This window comes from Theropithecus gelada, chromosome 6, assembly GCF_003255815.1.
Source record: "Theropithecus gelada isolate Dixy chromosome 6, Tgel_1.0, whole genome shotgun sequence".
NCBI classification, from domain to species: Eukaryota; Metazoa; Chordata; class Mammalia; order Primates; family Cercopithecidae; genus Theropithecus; species Theropithecus gelada.
Genome location: NC_037673.1, coordinates 37789441 through 37795440, shown reverse-complemented (window position 1 = coordinate 37795440; position 6000 = coordinate 37789441). Strand labels below are relative to the sequence as shown.

The 6000-nt window shown below is 40.5% G+C and overlaps 1 long non-coding RNA gene across 1 annotated transcript in view; it reads right to left on the bottom strand.

The window, feature by feature from the left end:
• Positions 1-2426: 2426 nt before the first annotated feature.
• The window catches only part of LOC112626708, a 152089-nt gene continuing 148515 nt past the window's right edge, over positions 2427-6000 (bottom strand). The window contains exon 3 of the long non-coding RNA XR_003119946.1: positions 2427-2657. This is a non-coding gene — a long non-coding RNA (uncharacterized LOC112626708). The remainder of the gene's footprint in view (positions 2658-6000) is intronic.

Here is a 6000-nt window from a genome sequence, read left to right as displayed (position 1 = left end):
GATTTTTGATTACTGACTCAATCTCCTTACTAATTATAGGTCTGTACAGATTTTCTACTTCCTCATGATCGAGTCTGAGTAGGTTATAAGAATTTAACCTTATATAACCTGTTTCTAAGAATGTATCTGTTGTTTCTAGGTTATCTAATTTGCTGGTATGTAAATGTGAATTATAGCCTTTATAATCCTTTGTGTTTCTATGGCATCAGTTGTACCTCCTCTTTGCTGATTTTAGTTCTTTGTCATTGTGTTTAAAATGAGTTTGTTGAACTAGATGATTGCTAAGGCCTTTCTAGCTCTGAAATTCTTTGACACCTCAAAATAACGTTTTAAAGTGCGTTATAAAATATTTAAGACATATAAAATGATATAAAGAAGAATACAGTGAATACCCACCTAGCTTAAGAAATAGAAGTCATCAGTGTAGCAGATAACTTTCCGTGTATCCTTCCCCAGGTGTGCTCTCTGTGCCAGAAGAACTCACCATTCTGAATTTTGTGTTTTTTATTCTCAAATATATATTTATGCTTTTTATTATATACATGTGCATGTGTGAGAGAAATATATATTTTGTCTACTTTTAAATTTCATATTAGAAATAAAATATTGTCTTTATTAGTCTACAAGTAGATTTTTTCCTAACATTTTGTGAGCTTCATCCTCATTGATGCACATAGCACTTGTTCATTTCCCCTCGCTTTCCCCCGACCCCCGTTGCAACACTTAATTACAGTTTTGGTATGCATTGTTGATCAACACCAGGTTGTTTTCATTGTTTTGTTTTAACAATCTTTCTCCAAATATCCATGTATACATCTCCTTGCGTGCTTGTGTGGGATTTGCTCTAATAGAAAAACTACCTGGAGCATAGCGAATGTGCATTTGCACCTTGACTAAATAATGCCAATTTTTTCTCTAAAGTAATTGAACCAATGTGTACTCCCACCAGCAGGGTATAAGATTTCCCATTATTCAACATCCGTGCCATCACTTGGTAGTATCAGACATGCAATGCCCATTCGCACATTTTGGCATAAAATGGTAACCTATTGCAGTTTTCCCTGTAATTTGCCTGATAACCACTGTGATTGTTCATTTTGTCACATGTTTAGCAGCTATTTGTGCTTCCTCCTCTGTGAATGACTTCTTCATTATTTTTTGCCTGCCTCTGATTTTTACCATGGGGGAACTGTATTTATGCTCTATCCCAGGAAAGACATAGATTGCCTGACCAGATCTCATCACTGTGAACTGCATTCTTGAAAAATTTCTAACATAGCTCCCACTTGTGCCACAAGACTGTGTGGGCGAGGATCACCTTTCCTTAGTGCATTCAATGTACCCATGTTTCCTTCATACCAGCCAGTGCAGGTGGCATGAGTGTGCATTCCAGGGCAATGTACTGTTCAAAAATGTGAGTCTCCCATCAGAGAGTTGAAATTCAGAGTTCTCACAGCAGTTGCTGCTAAGCCGATGTTGCTTCTATCCAGATGGCCATGTGTACCACCCGATATGGAGAGGCCTAAGCATGCACTGGAGGGAGGCCATGCCCACTAATCCTCCACATAAAGGGTCATGGAGTTATGGAGTTATTATGCTCTAATACTTAGAATTTCCTGGGTTTTATGGAGAAATGTGCATTCCTGATATTTTTCAAAGTTGCAAAATGCTGATATTTATTTAGAGACGTGCCACAAGTGAAGCCAAAGGAAATATGCCCAAGATTGAATTTGAGATTTCTTTAACTACAACTTGGAGCAGAGTGTTCACCAAAGAAGATCAGCAATGAAGAGGCAAAAAGCCTATTGTGTTAATTCTTGCTTAATGTTTTAAATTAAAAACTAAGGAGTTTGTCCACAAGGGATACAAGAGGTGCCTGTGTCCTTTGATACAAGCTCATACATACATGTTAAATTGCTAATAGAAGAGGTGCTTGTATGCCAGGATACAAGAAGTGCTGGGCGTAGGATGGACATAAGTTTGAAAATCTCTCTAGTCCTAATTTGTGTGAGTTGCTGCTATTATCACTGTAGATTGTTGTCCCAGCTACAGTCAGATTGTGTTGGTTTACAAAGTGTATTGCTAGGGAAGACTGGTATGTCCACCGTGGATGCATTCCCACTGGAGAAGATGAAACTCTCATCAGATCCCAAAGGAAAACTGGGAATTGTGGCTTTGGAATTGAGATACAGTTCATAGGATATCCAAGAGATAGAGGGGAAAGGTATTTTTCTCCAAACTAAGAAATATGTATGTATGTACACATGCAAACACACACACACACACACGTTCAGAAAGTGTGTCTACCTGCATGCAGCCCTCATTCTGCTGATTTTACTTCTCCCATTTCTGCTTCTAAGTGGCAAAGAAAGCCAAAAGTTAGGGGATTGAAACAAAATGGAAAAAGCAAAAACAAATTTTACCTATAGGACCTGAAATTCATCCAAAAATGAGTATGTTTTTACCAGCAGATTGTGAAGCAAACCAACACTCCATCAATATATTCGTCAATTAGTGAATTATTATTGAGCACAAAGTGTGTCTATTCTATATTGACAGGCTCCTGTGGCTTCTCCAGTGCCTACTAGAACAGGTTTCCAGGAATACCCCACATTCAAATGGCTGTTCCAGTCTTCAATTGGCATCTTAGACACAGTCTGTAAAGGAAACATAGTAAAAACTGGAGTAAGCAGAGAATAAATAGAAGACTATGGAAGGATCTGGGCAAAGGGAATCCTTGAAGTACATGACCCTTGACTCAATCAATCCATTTGCAAATATTTATTGAAGGCCTAGTATATGCTGTCAATGTCATTGTCCTATGGGCAGTATAATAATATCTTTCCCTCTGTACCTTAGTTTTCTCAACTGTAAACTGGGAATAATAATAGTATCCATCCTGAAGTGTTATTGTGAGTGTTAAGTGAAATAACATATTTAAAGCATGTAGAACAGTGCCTGACATATGATCAATATACAATCAATATTAAGGAAGGAGAAAAATCATAAGCACATGGAAACTGAAAAACAATAAAGACATCCAAACAAGAGATGTCACAAGGCAGTGCATTATTAATTGCCAAACAAATGCTTCTTACCCCTGAATGTCAAAACGTAGGGCACAGAGCTAAGAGAGAGCCAAAAGAGTTTGGTTTCTCACACTAACCAAGCACCTGCCTTTTGCACGTGTCTGAGAAGCTGCAAACGGGTCCCTCCAGAGACACCATGGATCACGATGGGCTCTTGGGAGAGGACTCAGAGCTGCCCCTAAGCACAAGGTGGTGCAATGTAGTGCTAGCGAGTGCTGCTGTGGTGCCAGACTGCCCATGTTTAAAACCTACTACTGGCGCTTATTATTTGTAGGCTCTGGACAAGTTATTTAACTCCTCTGAGCCTCAGTTTCTTTCTTGGTAAAATTTGAATGATAACGTTGTCTATTTCATGGGTTTGCATGAGGATGAAATGAGATAGTGTAATACGTTCATAATAGAGGACCTGACAAACATACATGTTAAATTGCTCATCTACGTGGGATCCTAAACCACTTGCTTCTTCCACATCTTTAAAGAAAGAAATTCCACAATCTGTCCCAGTGTTCAATGGTGTCAAAACTTCCTCCTGTTGGGAAATCCTCCCTTTTTAAAAGTTTATATAATTTGAGAGGACCCTTAGTGATTTTGATAACCCAACTCACCATACCGGTGAGGAGAAAAGGCTGGAAAATTTAAGTGACTTGCCCAAAGTCATGCAGATGGTTAGCGGCAGAGCTAGGACTGGCTCCCGGTTCTCCTGAAACCCCAGTCCATGCTCTTTCTACTAATGCTGCCAGTATTATTTCCTTTTGCTGGCATCTCGTCTTATGCTCATCATGGTGGAGACCTTTTGTGCCACGTGATTCTGGACTCTCCTGGGCAGAACATTCCAAGCCCTCCATATTCCGGCCTTGATCTACCTGGGGGGCACCCAACACACATGGGCTCTGAACGAACTGCAAAATAAAACAAAAGGTGACAACTGGGCCACATCATCAACTTTATTACAGATCCAGGCTACACTGGAGAACACAACTTAGAATGAGAGCCAAATGGGCCGGTTACCTGACCCCGTAAATTAGGCAGAGTCACCTGCTATCCTAGGCATATGGACTGGGGCACTGAGAAGAGGCTTCCATGTGGCAGACGTTCCCAAGCCCAAGAGAAAGAAGGAGGATGGGGCTGAGCAGAACATGCCCATCTACTCTTTCCCAGTTTGCCAGGCAGAAGTCACTGCACCTCCTCAAGGATGGAGAAAATAAAGGGGAGGAAAGTCAGGAGTGTGAGTAGGAAAACTCTTCTTTCTTAGAAACTAAGAGTGGGAAAAGATTTTCTTTTCTAGTTTCACCTCTTTCAGACCACACCCCGCCTTACTCCCTACTCATTGGCTGTACAAATAACTGGTAACCCTTTGGTCTCACTCTATTTCTTTTGTGCTCCAATTATTCCTCTTGAACAGAGTGCCTTTGCCCTCTGGATGCCTTAGTGATTTTTTTTTTTTTTTTATACTTTAAGTTCTGGGGTACATGTGCAGAACGTGGAGGTTTGTTACATAGGTATACACGTGCCATGGTGGTTTGCTGCACCCATCAACCCGTCATCTACATTAGGTATTTCTCCTAATGCTATCCCTCCCTCAGCTCCCCCACCCCTCAACAGGCCCCAGTGTGTGATGTTCCCCTCCCTGTGTCCTTGTGCTCGCATTGCTCAACTCCCACTTATGAGTGAGAACATGATGCCTTGCTGTTAAATGCCCTCTGTCTAAGTCTGTTTGGACTGCCGTTACAACAGAAACTTATTCCTCAAGGTTCTGAAGGCTGGGAAGTCCAAGATCAAGGTACCTTCAGGGTTTGGTAAGAATCTTCTTTCTCATAGACTATGTGGCACTTTCCCACTGCATCCTTACATGGGGGAAGGGTGAACAGGCCCTGTGGGCCTCTTTTATAACTGCATTAATTCCATTCATGGGGTCTTTACCCCCATGACCTAGTCATACCCCAAAAGCCTACTCCTTAATACCATCACGTAGGGATTCAGTTTCAACCTATAAGCTTTGTTTGAAAGCTAAACATTTAGACCTAGTACTCTTTCATCTTTCAAGACTCAGTTCATGTGTCACCTTCTGTATGAAGCTCTTCCTTCCTCTCCTCATGTCCACCCCCAACACTTTGTGGGGTGAATTGGCAACCTTTTCTTTGTGTTTAGTATGGACTTTCCTCTTTTAGCCCTTTATTCCACTTAATTTTCTGAAGGCAGAGGCACATCTTACTTATCCTATGTTCAAGGCCTTACACAGAACTTTAAATGCAATAGGTCTTCAATAACTTTTTGATGAATTATTATGTTGAATGTTTTTCCTAGGCATACTATAAGATATTAAGCCAAGTCCCTGCCTTATTTTCAGAATAGAGAATCTCATTATTTCATTTATACATTAAGTACCAGTAGGTGCATGACACTGTTAGTTACTGCAAAGTATATAGCTTGTAGTCTTCTAGACTCTTAAAATCTAGACTCTTTCTAGAATCTTAAAATCTACTTGAAAAGGTATATTCACAAGAAATAATTGAGCATGTGTACATAATTGATACAAATGCTTTTTTGTACCCATAAATCCCTTTATAATTTACAAAGCAAAATCTGCCTGATCTGCCATTCGATCCAATGACTACCCTGTGAGTCAGGGTGGACTCACTAGCCCCATTTGACAGATTAGTAAATTGGGCTTGAGAAGCCTTGGGTGATTTCGCCAAACACACCCAGCTGTGAATGACAGCACTGGAGCTTGAATCCAGGCGTTTGGCTCCTAACCTAGTGTGATTTTTCATAATAGGCAGCTAAATGAAAATAATTAAATGCAGGTGTTTGACTATGCAATGGAGGGAGAGTGACGTCTACATCTACTAGTATCTCCATCACCTTTGGCTATACTGAGAGGTTCAGTGTGTGTGCTGGCTTCCAATCCCAA